The sequence below is a fragment of the Carcharhinus amblyrhynchos genome, chromosome 35 (assembly GCF_965287045.1).
Source record: "Carcharhinus amblyrhynchos chromosome 35, sCarAmb.v2.hapA, whole genome shotgun sequence".
Classification (NCBI taxonomy): Eukaryota; Metazoa; Chordata; class Chondrichthyes; order Carcharhiniformes; family Carcharhinidae; genus Carcharhinus; species Carcharhinus amblyrhynchos.
In genome coordinates this window covers 11,114,155-11,132,740 of record NC_137358.1, presented here as the reverse complement: position 1 = coordinate 11,132,740, position 18,586 = coordinate 11,114,155, and the positions used below count along the sequence as shown (strand labels likewise).

The following is an 18,586-nucleotide window of genomic DNA, read 5'->3' as shown; positions in this document are numbered from 1 at the left end:
TGATGGAGGGAGAGGATGTTTGTGGATGGGGTGCCAATGGAGCGGGGCTGCGTTGCCCTGGATGGTGTCGAGCTTCTTGAGTGTTGTTCCAGCTGCAAGTTTCGTCATGCTTGTGCCTTGTAGATGGTGGACAGGCTCTGGGGAATCAAGAGGTGAGTTGCTCACCAGTGGGCACCTAGAACTTAATCTAAGTACATTACTCATTCAGAGATCCAGTGCGGATCAAGGGAGGCTGAATGGCCACTTGGAGCAAGCAGCAGTGGGGTGTACAGAAAGCTGGTAGCAAGGGATCTGTGGAACAAAAACACAAATTAGCAAAAAAAAAAGCCGTTCACAGATTGTAATTTCAGTGTAAAACACGCTATCAGAGCAATCATTATCTTCATGACAAAGAAGCTTTGATTACTCAAGTACCTCTCAGGCATCTCGCCAATAAATATTCTCATAAACATGAAAATGCTTGCTGCATTACAACACTGACTCCGCGTCAAATGTCTTTCATTGGTTGTAAAGTGTGTCAGGAAGTCCTGGGATCATAAAAGGTGCTGTCAAATTGTGGGTTGCTCCAAATCCCCCTTGATGGATGAGAGAAGTTTGTTAAGACTCAAGGATTTCATATTTTATCTTCTGCAAACAGTTCGTTACTGTCGGGTGCCCGGAAGGCATATGCTTTGGGTAGCACAATGGTTAGCAGTGCTGTCTCACAGCATCAGGGTCCCGGGTTCAGTTCCCGTCTCGTGTGACTATCTGTGTAGAGTCTGCACTTTCTCCCCTCCTTCGGGTGCTCTGGTTTCCTCCCACGCTCCAAAGATGGGTGGATTGGCCATTGCTGAATTGCCCCTAAAGTCAGCAGGGTTAGCAGGGTAAATGAGGATTAGGGTGGGTAGGATTGTGGCCGGCGCAGAGGCAATGGGCCAAATGGCCTCCTTCTGTACTGTAAGGATTCGATGGCAGGAAGAATCAACCTGTCTATGAAAGGTCTGGATAGAGTGGACGTGGGGAAGTTAGAGGGAGAGACCGAGGGCACAGAGTAAAGGGACAACCTTTTAGAACAAAAATGAGGAGGAATTTCTTTAGCCAGAGGGTGGTGAATCTGTGGAATTCATTGCCACAGAGGAGGTCGGGTCACTGAGTGTATTTAAGACAGGGATAGAGAGGCTCTTGATTGGTAAGGAGGTCAAAGGTTATGGGGAAAATGTGGCAGAATGGGATTGAGAAACTTATCAGCCATGATTGATTGGCAGAGCAGACTTGATGGGCTGAATGGCCTAATTTTGCTCCTGTATCTAATGGTGTTATGGATCTTACGTCCTTCAGCTGAAGGGTGTCAAAGAATACATCATTCAGATGTAACCAGGTCAAAGAATAAATAAAATTGTTACTTGGGATTGCCTGGATTCAGAGTAAAATATTTCACTGTGTAATTAACTGTTTGATCAATCTGATTCTGATTCTGATTCTGTTTCTGATAGACAAGGGGATTAAGGGTTGTGGGGAGAAAGCGGGAAAGTGGAACTGAGCCACTTCAGATCAGCCATGATCTTATTGAATGGTGGGGCAGGCTCGAGGGGCTAGATGGCCTACTCCTGCTCCTATTTCTTATGTTCTTATGTTTGGGAATTCTATTTTTTTTTATTTCATAGAATCCCTACAGTGCAAAAGAAGCCATTCAGCCCATGAAGTCTGCAATGATTCTCTGACAGAGTATCTTACCCAGGCTCTATCCTCATAACCCTACACATTTATCATGGCTAATCCATTTAATGGCAATTTAGCATGGCCAATCCACCTAACCGGCGCATCTTTGGACACTAAGGGACATTTTAGCATGGCCAATCCACCTAACCTGAACATCTTTTGATACTAAGGGACAATTTGGCATGGCCAATCCATCTAACCTGAACATCTTTTGACACTAAGGGACAATTTAGCATGGCCAATCCACCTAATCCATAGATATTTGGAGTGTGGGAGAAAACTGAAATAGCCGGAGGAAACCTATACAGACACTGGGAGAACGTGCAAACTCCACACAGACAGTCAACCAAAGTCAGGATTGAACCCAGCTCCCTGGCGCTGTGAGGCAGCAGTGTTAATCACTGGCCTAGTGTTCCAATTTCCTTCCTTTGTTTAGCTTCAATGGGCATCCGATAGTCAGCATGGTGTTGAGTAAGGGCAGAATTAGTCTGTTGTGAGGCCTTTCTTTGCCCCGTGCATTTCAGGGCAAACCAGTCTCAAACAGATTGGAAAAGAGGCAGGCAGTCCTGTCATGTACAAGTCTTGACTCCATCCCATTTCTAACAATTTTCAGGGTTTAAAATTATTCTGATGCATTGGGGTACATTATCCATTGGATAAAGTACTCTTTTCTATTGGGCAACAATGACATTAGACTTGATCAATTGCTCTCTGTGGTTTAATCTTGAAATGGGGTAAGTCATGAGCCTGTACCCAACCATCTCAACCTTGCTGGCTCCATTGTGGGACAAGACACTTTATACGTGCTCCCACTACAGCTTTGATGGAGTTGAGCCACGTTCTGAAGGGGGCATGGTTCATTGCAGCAAAGAGGTGTCACAAAACAATGGGGGAAGCCCAGGCTGGTTAATTTGATTTTTAATTTGAATTAACATTTAATTTTAATTCTGACAGTTAATTTCTAAAGGTATTGAACACTTCACATGTCACAATACCACTGCTGTGTAATGAGTTAATTGTGATTTTAATATAGTGTTTGATGAAAAGTCTTTGTTCTTAAAAGGTAAGTGATGATTAAATTGACTAGCGTTTAAAATTGTCTTGATGCATTGGAGTACCTTATCCAGTGGATAAAGTGCTCTTTTCTCATGAACAACAATGACATTCAGATTAGACTGTATCAATTGCCCGCTGTGATTTAATCTTATAATCAGACAATGGTTCCACTATCCATTCAGCTGTTGATTAACTTGAACAGATTGCAGAGTTTCTTCAATTACTTCAAAAGTTTTGATTTGTTCAACTCTGAAGATTCTGATTATATGGGGCATAACAAAATCCCATTATGAATGCAAGTTTCAAACAACACAATGGAGTCAGCTCAGCAGGGGTTGTTGATACAGTTATTCAATAAAATCTCATCATACATGTTGGATTGGGCTGCACCCCCACTAATGGAGTCAGTTCAAGTGGGAACTAAGATTTTGTTTATTTTGACACTTTTATGAGCACTGAAGTAGTTTTTGAATGACTGTTCAATCACAACATTTCTGTGACCACTTAGAAGGGTTCCTTAAGAGAATTTCGAAAGATCTTGTTCGCCCCGAATGCATCATTTAGGCATCTTGATTGCACAAGTTAGAGTCATAGAGGTTTACAGCATGGAAACGGGCCCTCTGGCCCAACTTGTCCATGCTGCCCTTTTAAAACCCCTAATCTAATCCCAATTGCCCACATTTGGCCCATATCCGTCTATACCCATCGTACCCGTGTAACTATCTGAGTTGGGCGGCATGGTAGCACAGTGGTTAGCACTGCTGCTTCACAGCTCCAGGGTCCTGGGTTCGATTCCCGGCTCGGGTCACTGTCTGTGTGGAGTTTGCACATTCTCCTCATGTCTGCGTGGGTTTCCTCTGGGTACTCCAGTTTCCTCCCACAGTCCAAAGATGTGCGGGTTAAGTTGATTGGCCATGCTAAGAAATTGCCCCTTAGTGTCTAGGGATGCGTAGGTTAGAGGGATTAGTGGGTTTAATATGTAAGGATATGGGGATAGGTCCTGGGTGGGATTGTGTTCGCTGTAGACTCGATGGCCATGGGGCCTCTTTCTGCGCTGTAGGATTCTACGATTCTATGATTCTATAAATGTAAAGTGATCCAGTTTGAAAAATAACCTCATTTACTTCACACTGGCATCAATCAATTGCGCCTCTCTCTGAGGTGCTCCCCTTCTGTCTCCCCGTCCAACATGTTTAGGGTGGCGCGGTGGCACAGTGGTTAGACCTGTACCTCACAGCGCCAGGGACCCGGGTTCCATTCCCGGCTTGGGTCACTGTCTGTGCAGTCTGCGCATTCTCCCCGTGTCCACGTGGGTGTAATAACTCCACAGAGGTGAAAGTCCCGTCACCAAGTTACTTTATTTACACCATACATCTGTCAGCTCTCCAGCTGCCCCCTGCAGGCTTGGAGTCTGACACACCTGCTTTAAACAGGGAGCATGAGGCTCCCTGATTTAACCATCATTTAGGATTCATCAGGTAGTTCACACTCTAGCAAGCCAACCTCATTAGCCTGGCTGAAGTCACCACAGTGGGTTCCCTCTGGGTGCTCCGTTTCCCTCCCACAGTTGGAAAGACTTGCTGGTTAGGGCGCATTGGCTGTGCTAAATTCTCCCTCCGTGTACCCGAACAGGCACCAGAGTGTGGCAACTAGGGGATTTTCACAGTAACTTCATTGCAACAAAGATTTGTGAAACCTACTTCTCCACTCACCGGATGAAGGAGCAGCACTCCTAAAGCTCGTGATTCCAATAATTCCAAATAAAAATTCCAAGATTTCAATAGGGTCTTTTAAGAGACTTTTAGATAAGTACAAGGAAGTTAATAAGATAGAGGATTATAGGTAAGCCTAGTAGGTAGGGACATGTCTGGCACAACTTTGTGGGCCGAAGGGCCTGTGTTGTGCTGTAGTTTCTATATAAACCTGTCGGACTTTAATCTGGTGTTGTGAGACTTCTTACTGTGCCCACCCCAGTCCAATGTCGGCATCTCCACATCATAACTTCATTGCACTGTTAATGTAAGCCTCCTTGTGACACAGTCTCTCTCTTGTGTAGAGAGTGCAAAGAAGGTTGACCAGGATGTTGCCTGGCCCCGAGGGTGTCGGCTGTGAGGAGAGGTTGAATAAACTAGGGTTGTTGTCACTGGAAAGATGGAGGTTGAGGGGAGACCCGATAGAGGTCTATAAAGTTATGAGATGCATGGAGAGGGCGGACAGTCAGAGGCTTTTCCCCAGAGTGGAAGTGTCAGTTACAAGGGGGCCCAGGTTCAAGGTGAGAGGGGGAAAGTTTAAGGGGGATGTGTAGGGGAAGTTTGTCACACAGAGAGTGGTGGGTGCCTGGAACGTGCTGCCTGAGGAGGTAGACACATTAGTAACATTTAAGAGGCATCTGAATGGGTCCATTCATAGGGAGGGAATAGAGGGACACAGACTGAGTAAGGGCAGAAGGTTTTTTTCAGTTTAGTCAGGGCATCATGATCAGCGCAGGCTTGGAGGGCCGAAGGGCCTGTTCCTGTGCTGTACTGTTATTTGTTATTAATAAATAAATACTAATAATTAAAGGTTAGTGGCTGCCAGTAACTGGTCTCTTGGTGGGAAGAATGTTGGATAGCTGGGAGTCACAGGAACCCCCCCTCCTCCCCCAGCCCACACCCATTCCAAACACCAGTTTTTGTAAGCCCTGCTCATCATCTCTTGACCCCAGCACCATGGACACATATACACACGCACACACACTTACACACACACACATACTCTCACGCACTCACACTCACATTCATACTCACACACACACAGTCACACACACACACCCGCACACATACTCTCACACGCTCACACTCGCATTCATGCTCACACACTCGTACGCACACACACTCACACTCACTCACACACTCAGACACACACACACTCACTCACACACACTCGTACACACACACACTCACACTCACTCACACACACATACATACACTCTCACACACACATACACTCTCACACACACATACACACTCACACACACACTCTCACGCACACACACACACACACACAATCACACACATACTCTCACTCACACGCACCTACACTCACACACACTTACACACACTCTCACGCTCATACTCACACACACTCACACTCTCACACTCACACAAACTCTCTCACTCTCACACACTCACTCACACACACACACACAGACACACACGCATACTCACACACTCACACTCTCCCACTCACACAAACTCTCTCACTCTCACACACTCACTCACACACACACTCACAGACACACACTCACACTCACACACACACACTCACACACACACACACACACTGTCACACACACACACTGTCACACACACATACACACACACACACTCTCACACACACACACATACACACTCATAAAGACAGTTACATATACAGACATATTGATTTGCACTCACTGACCTGAAGCCGAACAGAGGTTGAAAATCAGCCGAGTTGATTTTTCTAAGCCAAACACTAATTAATTTCACTAGCCTGCTCTGCTCCCTTTGCTCCCTCTGACAAGCTGTCTTGACTTTGGCTGCCAGCTGTGCAGGTTGCAGAGAGGGGCCTTGGAAAATGTATGAACATCTGGAGGCATCAATAGTTTGTAGTGAATTTTCGCCTCGTGAAAAATCCAACTCAAAACTCCAAAGCGCCCAACCCGAGCCGTGTCGGGTATGGATAAACCCATTCCCCATGGTCCCTCCCTTGCTCTGACCATCTCTCCAAGGGCGAGACCATGACTGAGGTGCTCTGCAAGCTCATTCTCATTAAAAGCATTATTGATTGGTTTTCACAATCTCACATTATGCACTCAAGATATTATGGGTTTCATAGAAACCCTACAGTGCAGAAGGAGGCCATTCAGCCCATTGACTCCGCACTGACAACATCCCACCCTATCCCCGTAAGCTTACTTATTTATTCTGCTAATCCCCTGACACTAAGAGGCAATTTAGCATGGCCAATCCACCTAACCTACACATCTTTGGACACTAAGGGGCAATTTAGCATGGCCAATCCACCGAACCTGCACATCTTTGGACACTAAGGGGCAATTTAGCATGGCCAATCCACCTAACCTGCACATCTTTGGACACTAAGGGGCAATTTAGCATGGCCAATCCACCTAACCTGCACATCTTTGGACAGTAAGGGGCAATTTAGCATGGCCAATCCACCTAACCTGCACATCTTTGGACAGTAAGGGGCAACTTAGCATGGCCAATCCACCTAACCTACACATCTTTAGACACTAAGCAGCAATTTATCATGACCATTCCACTAAATTGCCCCTTAGCGTCCAAAGATATACGGGACAGGTGGATTGGCCCTGCTAGATTAGCCGTTAGTTTCCGAAGATGTACAGGATAAGTGGATTGGCAATGTTAAATTGCCTCTTAGTGTCCAAAGATGTGCAGGTTAGGTGGATTGGCCATGCTAAGTTGCCCGTTAGCGTCCAAAGATGCGTGGGTTAGGTGGATTGGCCATGCTAAATTGCCTCTTAGTGTCCAAAGATGTACTAGTTAGATGCATTGGCCATGCTAAATTATCCTTCTGTGTACCCAAACAGGCGCCAGAGTGTGGTGACTCAAGGATTTTCACAGTAACTGCACTGCAGCGTTAATGTAAGCCTACTTGTCACACCAATAAATAAACAATATCCTTTAAAGTTTAGCACTCGCCGTCTTGACAGCTCCAATTATTGCGCATCCTTTTTGAGGCACATCCAGATTCGTGCTGCTGTCTCTGCGACCCCCTTCTAATCCCCACAAGCAGCTGATCACATCGCCCGTAAACTTGAGGAGCAAGTTAGTGCCCGTTCCTGACAAGCTAGGAGTCTGGCTCCTTGAAAAGTGCCTCCAGCTCATTTCACATCAGTGCCAAGCAACTTCCATCTAATTCCCCAGACACTTGTTCAAAATCTGTTCCTTACCATAAATTCCTTTCTCTAATTTCATCCAGTGACAAGCAACAGGAAATGCAAAGCAACGTCTTTCTGTCCCTATTCACTGGCAGATGCCAGTTAAGTACTTAGGGAGCTCCTTGCCAGCCTTTTGTTAGCAGATGCCGGACGACACTTGAGATGTGTGGCGAAACATAAATTTGGCAACATCCGAATTTTCTGCAGAGAGACTTATGTAAGTTTAAAGTTTATTTATGTGTGTCACAAGTAGACTTACAGTAACACTGCAATTACATTACTATGAAAATCCTTAGTCGCCACACTCCTTGGTACACTGAGGGACAATTTAGCATGGCCAATCCACCCAACCTGCACATCTTTGGACACTGAGGGACAATTTAGCATGGCCAATCCACCTAACCTGCACATCTTTGGACACTAGGGGACAATTTAGCATGGCCAATCCACCTAACCTGCACATCTTTGGACACTAGGGGACAATTTAGCATGGCCAATCCACTTAACCTGCACACCTTTGGAGTCTGGGAGGAAACTGGAGCACCCGGAGGAAACCCACGCAGACACGGAGAGAATGCGCAGAATCCGCGCAGGCAGCGTCCCGAGCCGGGAATCGAACCCGGATCCCTGGCGCTGTGAAGCAGCAGTGTGCCACTGCGCCGCCTGTTGCCTGGGGCATTGCATCTGAAATATAAGGAGAGACCTGGATCGCTGTCTCGAGAGCAGAGAATGCTGAGGGGAGACAGGGGAGTGAGCAGCAGTGAGCCACTGTGCCACCAACGATTCTTAATTCCAGATTTTTTTTTAAATTGAATTCAAAATGCACCAAATGCCGTGGCGGGATTCGAACCCCGGGTCCCCAGAACGTTAGCTGAGTCTCTGGATTAATAATCTAAGCCATCGCCTCCCCTAAAATCTCATGGAGGGATTCTCGAACCGCCCTGGTTCCCTGTAGGAAGTGTAATCCCACACTCCGGTCCTCTCCCAGTAGTCCTACAACTGCGTTTTATTCCCCTCTTTCCCACTTATTCAACTCCCTTGCGAAAGTCCCGACGGAAACTCCACCGCAGGGCTCCGAATAAACATTTTAAATAGGACAGAGAGGAAAGAGAATTAATGTGCACGCTTCCCTCTTCAAAGAATGAATGATGCATCTCATTCAGGAGGATGCGAGGCAACACTCTCTCAGAAGCCCCTACGAGCCAATTCTGCTGTCAGAGCAGTACACTGCCTGGGATTGATATGAATCAACAGCGAATGGTTCATTTTTCTCTAATAAACCGTCCTCTCCTTTTGTCTTCACTTCACTGAATCCTGTACCTTTCCAAATCGAATAACAGACACCTTGAGGGTATATTTTGGCACCCATCTGGAAACTGGAATGCAATTAACTTATCGTTGTTGTACAGACCCCAGTCTCCATCTCGCAGGGAGGTTTCTTTGAAGGGTTGTTTTCGAAAATCACTTCCATTTCGTTTGCCCCTCTCATAGGACCCCCCGCAGCGCGGAACGAGGCCACTCGGCCCGTCGAGTCAGCGCCAACCACAATCCCACACAGGCCCTGTGCATTTACCCTAGCTTGTCCCCGTGACACACAGGGGCAAGGCCAATGCCCCTAACCTGCGTATCTTTACACTTTGAGAGGAAACCGGAACACCCGGAGGAAGCCCACGCAAACACGGGGAGAATGTGCAAACTCCACGCAGACAGTGACCTGAGCCGGGAATTGAACCCAGGTCTCTAACACTGTGATGTTCCAATGGAGGCCATTGAGTCAAGAGGGGAGCTTGCGGAATGACCTCAATTAGTGTCTCCTGGCTCGCTGTGCTATAAAAGCAGCACACTGGGATGGGAGAATCACCCCCACGAAGTTTTTAAAATTTCTTTCATGGGATATCGGTCTCTGGGCAAATAGTTATTGTCCATCCCTAATTAACCTTAAGCATCAACCACATTGCTGTGGCTCTGGAGTCACATATCGGCCAGACTGGGTAAGGACGGCAGATTTCCTTCCCTAAAGGACATTAGTGACCCAGATGGGTTTTTCCAACAATTGGCAATAGTTTCATGGTCATTAGCAGATTCTGAATTCCAGGTTATTATTGAATTCAAATTTCACCATCAGCCATGGTGGGATTTGAAACTAGGTCCACAGAGCGATACCCTGGGTTTCTGGGTTACTAGTCCAGTGACAATACCCCGGCTCCAGCACCTCCCCCTTAAACTGGGAGAGGGCTGAATCGGAAGAGCGTCAGCAGAGAGTTCGTAGAATCTCTACAGTGCAGAAGGAGGCCATTTGGCCCATCATGTTTACACCAACCACAATATGTAATGAGGCGGGTAGAATTAGGGACCTTGCGGTGAAGGATCCTCTTGGAGAGAGTGATCATTGCATGGTGGAGTTTCTGTTGCAGATGGAGGAGGAGAAAGTGGGTTCCCGGACACGTGTCCTTTGTTTGAATAGAGGGGAGTACGGTAGGATGAGAGAAGAATTGGCGAAGGTGGACTGGGGGAGCGCGTTGGAAGGTAGGTCTGCTGAGGAGCAGTGGAGGATCTTTAAGGAGATCTTTCTTGGTGCTCAACGGAAATTTATTCCGATGGTCAAAAAGGACAGTAGGAGGAGAGGTAATAAGCCGTGGATAACGAAGGAGGTGAAGGAAAGTGTTAAATTAAAAGCGGAGGAATTTAGAGTAGCTAAGAGCAGTGGGCGAGAAGAGGATTGGGAAAGGTTTAAATGTCAACAAAGATTGACAAAGAAGTTGATAAAGGAGGGTAGGAGAAGCTATGAGGCTGGGCTAGCACTTAATATAAAAAAGGATAGCAAGAGTTTTTATAAATATATAAAAAGGAAGAGGCTGGCTAGGGTGAACATTGGTCCTTTAGAGGATGAGAAAGGGGAGCTAGTGGTAGGGGATGGGGATATGGCTCAGGTCTTGAATAACTTTTTTGTTTCTGTCTTCACGGAGGAGGACGTGAATAATTTGCCGGGTGTTAGCGATGGAAAGGTGGTAGGACTGGAGGGTCTTAATGACATTACTGTTACTAGAGAGGTGGTGCTCGACAGACTGGAGGGGCTGATTGTGGACAAGTCGCCAGGACCGGATGGAATGCATCCGAGGGTTCTGAAAGAAATGGCGGAGGTTATAGTGGATGCCTTGGTGGTTATTTTCCAGACGTCGCTGGATTCCGGGGAAGTGCCGGAAGATTGGAAAATGGCTAATGTTACGCCGTTGTTTAAGAAGGGTGCCAGGCAAAAGGCGGGGAATTATAGGCCGGTTAGTTTAACGTCTGTGGTAGGTAAAATGTTAGAATCCATCATTAAGGAGGAAATTGCGAGGCATCTTGAAGGGAATTGCTTGATAGGGCAGACGCAACACGGTTTCATTAAAGGGAAGTCGTGTCTGACAAATTTACTGGAGTTCTATGAGGATGTGTCTAGGGCAGTGGATAGAGGAGAGCCGGTGGATGTGGTCTTTCTGGATTTTCAGAAGGCGTTTGACAAGGTACCTCACAAGAGGTTATTGCAGAAGGTCAGGGGACATGGAGTTGGGGGTAGGGTGTTAGCGTGGATAGAGGATTGGTTGTCAAATAGGAGGCAGAGAGTGGGGGTCAATGGGTGCTATTCGGATTGGCGGTTGGTGACTAGTGGGGTGCCCCAGGGGTCGGTGCTGGGGCCTCAGCTTTTTACCATTTATATAGATGATCTGGAGGAGGGAACCGAGTGCAGGGTGTCGAAATTTGCTGATGACACCAAGATTGGGGGAACGGCAAATTGTGCGGAGGGTGTGGAGAGTCTGCAGAAGGATCTAGATAGGCTGGGCGAATGGGCCAGGAAATGGCAAATGGAATTTAATGTTGGCAAGTGTGAGGTGGTCCACTTTGGTAGGAAAAATGGTAGGAAGGACTATTACTTACGAGGCGAAAAACTGCAGCAGGCGACGGTGCAGAGGGACCTCGGGGTCCTTGTGCATGAGTCGCAAAAACCCAGCTTGCAGGTGCAGCAGGTGGTCAGGAAGGCAAATGGGATGCTGGCCTTCATAGCGAGGGGGATTGAATATAAAAGTAGGGAGGTCTTGCTGCAGCTGTATAGGGCATTGGTGAGGCCGCAGCTGGAGTACTGTGTGCAGTTTTGGGCGCCGCACCTGCGCAAGGATATTTTGGCCCTGGAGGGAGTGCAGAGGAGGTTTACTAGGCTGATACCGGAGTTGAGGGGATTGAGCTATGAGGAGAGGCTGAATAAACTAGGCTTGTACTCGTTGGAGTTTAGAAGAATGAGGGGAGATTTCATTGAGACGTATAAGATGATGAATGGGATGGATAGGATAGAGGTGGAGAGACTCTTCCCGCTCAAAAAAGACAGTAGGACTAGGGGGCACAGCCTCAAGATAAAGGGGAGGCGGTTTAGAACGGAGTTGAGGAGGAACTTCTTCACTCAAAGGGTGGTGAATCTCTGGAATTCTCTGCCCGTTGAAGTGGTGGAGGCTGCCTCGCTAAATATTTTTAAGAAGTGGGTTGATGGGTTCTTGATAAGAGAGGGGATTAAGGGTTATGGGGAGAGGGCGGGAAAGTGGAACTGAGCCACGACAGATCAGCCATGATCTTATTGAATGGCGGGGCAGGCTCGAAGGGCTAGATGGCCTACTCCTGCTCCTATTTCTTATGTTCTTATGTTCTTAATACCGTGCAGGGGCAATTTAGCATGGCCAATCTACCTAACCTGCACATCTTTGGATACTAAGGAGCAATTTAGCATGGCCAATCCACCTAACCTGCACATCTTTGGATACTAAGGGGCAATTTAGCATGGCCAATCCACCTAACCTGAGCATCTTTGGACACTAAGGGGTAATTTAGCATGGCCAATCCACCTAACTTGAGCATTTTTGGACACTAAGGGGCAATTTAGCATGGGCAATCCACCTAACCAGCCATCTTTGGACACTAAGGGGCAATCTAGCATGGGCAATCCACCTAACCTACACATCTTTAGACACTAAGAGGCAATTAAGCATGGCCAATCCACCTAATCTCCACATCTTTGGACACTAAGGGGCAATTAAGCATGGCCAATCCACCTAATCTCCACATCTTTGGACACTAAGGGGCAATTTAGCATGGCCAATCCACCTGACCTGCACATCTTTGGACTGTGGGAGGAAACCGGAACACCAGAGGGAACCCACAGGGAGAACATGCAAACTCCAAACAGAGAAGGGGCAGGATATCCCCACCCCGAGGCCAGAACATCCTATCTGAAGTCAATGGACCTTTGCGTGTCTGTGAAACACCCGCTACAATCCCCATGGTGGGCAGGACGGTCAAAGTGTGCCTAAGGTTTCTGGATTCGAGCCTGGGTCCCTGGCGCTGTGAAGCAGCAGTGCCACCGAGCGCCCTCCCCCCCCTCAATTCAGTTCTCTCCCCAAACCTCTACCTCTAATATCTTCCTCTCACTCTTCGGCTCGAGGACACCCAATGATTCCAACGTATGTGACCCACTTCTAAACTGGAAGCGATCTATTTTGCTCTCGAATTGTCTGAACTCAAGCCTGACCTCTGAAGAACGCTGCTTTCTCTTCAGGGAGGTTCTGGGCTGACATTATTTGACTGCACACACTTCATGGAAGAGACATCCTCCGTGTTTATAGAACAAGGATGTCAATTAATGATGGGCTTGGAAACACAGCACGGGGGGGGAATGTTTGAAAGATTCATGGTATGGAGATGGTGAAGATGCAGCGTTGGAGAAGCATTTGTTGCCAGAGTTTGTTCTTCATGACCTGAGGGCCCTTTTTCATATTTAATATTAATGCAGTGATGTTTAGACTTCTGGCATTTTGTTCAGCTTAAGCTGATATGCATTTTCAAAGTTACAAGTTTATCTTGTGTTTTCTCCCTTGAATAGTTCACAGCAGGGAATGGAGGTGGCTGTCTTATCTAATGGGCCATTTGGAACCGTCCCACTGAGATGGCACGGGTGGCACAGTGGTTAGCACTGCTGCCTCACAGCGCCGGGGATCCCGGGTTCGATTCCCGGCTTGGGTCATGGTCTGTGTGGAGTTTGCACATTCTCCCCGTCTCTGCGTGGGTTTCCTCCCACACTCCAAAAGACGTGGTTAGGTGCATTGGCCGTGCTAAATTCTCCCTCAGTGTACCCGAACAGGCTCCGGAGTGTGGTGGCTACGGGATTTTCACAGTAACTTCATTGCAGTGTTAATGTAAGCCGGCTTGTGACACTAAAAAAAACTCAGATGTTACAGTGAAAATCCCCTAGTTGCCACACTCTGGCGCCTGTTCGGGTACACTGAGGGAGAATTTTAGCACGGCCTATGCACCCTAACCAGCACGTCTTTCAGACTGTGGGGGGAAACCAGAGGAAACCCATGCAGATACGGGGAGAACATGCAGACTTCACACAGGCAGCGACCCAATCTGGGTTTGATTCCAGGCTCGGGTCACTGTCTGTGCAGAGTCTGCACATTCTCCCCGTGTCTGCATGGGTTTCCTCCAGGTGCTCCGGTTTCCTCCCAGTCCGAAGATGTGGGGGTTAGGTTGATTGACCTTGCTAAAAAAAATTGCCCTTAGTGTGTAGGTTAGAGGAATTAGTGAGTAAATGTGTAGGGATATGGGGGTAGGGCCAGGGTGGGATTGTGGCTGGTGCAGACTCAATGGGCCAAATGGCCTCTTTCTGTACTATGATACTTTCTATGATACTTAGAAGGTGGTAGAGGCGGGTACAATTGCCACATTTAAAAGACATTTGGACAGGTACATGGAAAGATTTAGAGGGATATGGGCCAAACGCAGGCAAATGGGACTAATTCAGTTTAGGAAATCTGGTCAGCATGGATGAGTTGGGCCGAAGGGCCTGTTTCAGTGCTGCATATCTCTATGACTAAGACCTCCTCCAGCTACAAGGTGGCCTCTTGGCTCTTGGGGGTCTTACGCACCTCAGGGAGCACTGAAGTGTCACCATGGCAACGGCCTCCGTGTTTGACATGACTTGTGTCCCAGGCATTGCAATTTGCAAACCGAATTGATTCAGACATGGACCTCAGGACAATTCCTTTGCAAAGCACAAACTTGAGATACAAACCTAACAATTGTCACGCAAACAAAAAAAGTGCAGAATCTGAGGCGATTTAGGTGAAAGCAGTGATGTATCTAACAATAATAATTATAACACAGGAACATTGATATGTGTTGAAGTTCCACTGGAGTTTTAGAGCACATTGATTCTTGTTGTTCATAGAATCTACAGTACAGAGACAGACCCTTCGGCACAAACTGTCCGTGCCACCCAAAAATCCCATCTAAGCTAACCCCATTTGCCTGCATTTGGCCCATATCCCTCTAAACCTTTCCTATCCAAGTACCTGTCCAAATGCCTTTTAAATATTGTCAATGTGGTATGGGCTCCTGCTCTGCCCAAGGCCTCAAGGAACTACAGAAGATCGTGAATGTAGCCCAATCCATCACGCAAACCAGTCTCCCATTCATTGACTTGGTCTACACTTCCCACTGCCTCGGCTGAGCAGACAGCATAATTAAGCGTCCAAAGATGTGCAGATTGGGTGGATTGGCCATGCTAAATTGCTCTTTAATGTCCAAAGATGTGCAGGTTGAGTGGATTGGCCGTGCTAACTTGTCCCTTAGTGTCCAAAGATGTGTAGGTTAGGTGGATTGGCCATGCTAAATTGTCCCTTAGTGTCCAAAGATGTGTAGGTTAGGTGGATTGGCCGTGCTAAATTGTCCCTTAGTGTCCAAAGATGTGCAGGTTAGGTGGATTGGCCATGCTAAATTGCCCCTTAGTGTCCAAAGATATGCAGGTTGGGTGGATTGGCTGTGCTAAATTGTCTCTCAATGTCAGGGAGTTTAGCAGGGTAAATACATGGGGTAACAGGAATAGGGTGGGATTGTGGTCAGTGCATTCTCGAAGGACTGAGTAGCTTCTTTCTGCACTGTAGGGATTCTCTGATTTTATGTTGGTGTCACTCTGCATCATGAACCAGCTGTCCAGCCAACTGAGCTAAACCGATGGCAGGCGTAAAGGGCATAAAGTGCACCATTCTATCCTCAGTCGAGCGATCACTTTTCCTTCCTCATGCCATCTCTTTAATCACCAACGACTCTCTTTCTTTCCCTCCTTTTAGTTCTCTTTCTCTACCTGCTGTGACCTTACACTTGCCCCTCTCTTGAATTTGCGTGGTTAATTCTCAGTTACGCAAACAGATTGGCTGAATTGGAAAGCTGGCTCTCGACCTGGTCCCTCTGGTCTCTACTTCCCGGTTTCCCTCGGGGAGAAAGTAGAGGTGTGCACTTTCAACAACTGGCCAAATCTTGGGAACCCACGTTACGTGCGCAAGTGTTAACTAAACACTGGTGCCATTTGCTCGAGCAGAATCTGAGCTATTGATGTCTTAATCAACCAAATAAATGGACTTTATTCAAAGAGAATGACCATTAACTGAGAGTAATGAGAGCTATGTCTAACCCGCAGTTCAACAGATTTGTGTTTCTGGATACAACAGAGCAAGAGATGTCCCAAGAAGGAGTCAAATCTACCAGTCATGTGACAGGAAATAACGGGAGTAATTCTTCCAAAAGTGCTAAGGGAAAACTGTTCTCGATCTATTTCAGTGAAGCTTCAGACTTGGATCTCCGCACTCTGTGCACTTGCAGAGATCACAATCCTGAATCTCATTAAAAGCCCAGGGGTCGGGGCCTATTCGCGGCAGCCTGGGACCCCCCGCAGTGCTGCCCCTCCAACACCCTCCCCCAGTGCCCAATCGTGGCCCCCACAGCAACCCCTGGACCAGCCCTGACCCCTCCGCCCTGCAGCGTCCCAATGTCCAGCCCACCCCCTCCCCAGCAGTGGAGATCCCCCACTCACCCGGGCAGACATCCCCCCCCCCCCACACCCGCTGACCCTACCCTGGGGTCAGACCCGTGAGGCAGGCCCCACTCTTGGCAGAACTCCCTCCCCCCTCTCCTCCTACACAGCCCGCTCGCCTCCTGGGAGGCCCCGATAGCCCGTCCCTTCATTCCGGCAGGGTCTCCCACAAGATCCCCGAACATGGGGAGCTAGTCGGAACCCCGCTGGAGTTATATACTCCGAGCAGGGTGGGAGACTGAATCAGACCCGGCAATCACATGCAAAACATATTGAAAAAAAAGATTCTAATTACTTACCTGTCCTCCCTACCCTGGTTTCCAGCGTGGTCTGGACTCTGACTGTTCTCCGGCTCCGGGAGATGCATTCCTGGTGTATGCACAAATCCTGGAAAAAGGCGGATGCGATTCTCCCAACCGGACACACGAGAAAAGCTGTGGATCGTGATGGGATAATTGGGCCCTACATTGTGAGATCGCTAGTATGAAATACCAGTGTCAAGGCAGCAAGAACATTGCTTCGCTGCATTGTTCCTCAGGGTGTGGGCATTGTTGGAAAGGCCAATATTTATTGCAGAGGCCTAGTTGATCTTTCTTGAACTTTCTCATTCTTTACCTCAAAGGAAGCAAGTTCCCAGAATATTTTTCAGGCAGAGGTTGATAGATTCTTGTTCAGAAATGGAGTCAAAAGTCATCGAGGGGGGTCGATGGGAAATGTGAAACTCAACCCAAACAAATCAGCCGCAATCCCATTGAATGGGAGAGCAGGCTTGAGGGGCCGAATGGCCTGCTCCTAGATCATAGAATCCTACAGTGCAGAAGGAGGGCCATTAGGCCCATCGAGTCTGCACCAATCACAACCTCACCCAAGCCCTATCTTCATAATCCCATGCATTAGCCCTAAGCTAATCTGCCGACACTAAGGGGCAATTTAGCATGGCCAATCCACCCAACCTGCACATCTTTAGATACTAAGGGGCAATTTAGCATGGCCAATCCACCTAACCTGCACATCTTTGGATACTAAGGGACAATTTACCATGGCCAATCCATCTAACCTGCTCATCTTTAGATACTAAGGGACAATTTAGCAAGGCCTATCAAGCTAACCTACACACCTTTGGACACTAAGGGGCAATTTAGCATGGCCAATCCACCTAACCTACACATCTTTGGACACTAAGGAGCAATTTAGCATGGCCAATCCATCCAACCTGCACATCTTTAGATACTAAGGGACAATTTAGCATGACCAATCCATCTAACCTACACATCTTTGGACACTAAGGGGCAATTCAGCATGGCCAATCCACCTGAAGTTTATTTCAAAGTTTATTCATTAGTGTCACAAGTAGGCTTACATTAACACTGCAATGAAGTTACAGTGAAAATCCCCCAGTCGCTACACTCTGGCACTTGTTCGAGTACACTGAGGGAGAATTTAGCACGGCCAGTGCACCCTAACCAGTGGGAGGAAACCGGAGCACCCGGAGGAAACCCACGCAGACACGGGGAGAATGTGCAGACTCTGCACAGACAGTGACCCAAGCCGGGAATCGAACTCGGGTCCCTGGCGCTGTGAGGCAGCAGGTGCTAACCACTGTGCCAGCCGCGCCGCCCACAACTGCCCACAACATCTCAGGAAATATAGTTTGACTTCTCCGAAAGCAATGAATTTGATCCACTGTTTCTGTATCAGAAGCGCTAAGGAGGCGAGGAAAGATATTCATGAGTCATGGAGTGCCATATGGGAGTGAGTTTGCAGCTGTGCACTGAGGCATATGCTTAAGAAATACAGCGAGGATGCACATAAAGCTGAACACAGCAGGCGGTGTGGACTGAACTGTCAGCTTTAGCTGGTATCTTTCCTGATTGGAAAGCTTTCTATTAGCTGCATTGGAAATGAAGGGAAGCTGTCTCCTCCATTGAGATGGCAACACTTCAACTCTCATAGAACTGTCTGCCTTCAACACAGAGAATCCCTACGGTGCAGAAAGAGAC

General features: G+C 47.6%; 1 long non-coding RNA gene across 1 annotated transcript; it reads right to left on the bottom strand.

Annotated features, from left to right (window-relative positions):
- Window positions 1–366: 366 nt before the first annotated feature.
- Window positions 367–17,017, bottom strand: LOC145361749 (uncharacterized). Its single transcript, XR_013889861.1, has 3 exons — window positions 16,886–17,017; window positions 7,709–7,897; window positions 367–575 (listed from the first exon to the last, which is right to left on the bottom strand). It is a non-coding gene; the product is annotated as an uncharacterized LOC145361749 (long non-coding RNA).
- Window positions 17,018–18,586: the final 1,569 nt, after the last annotated feature.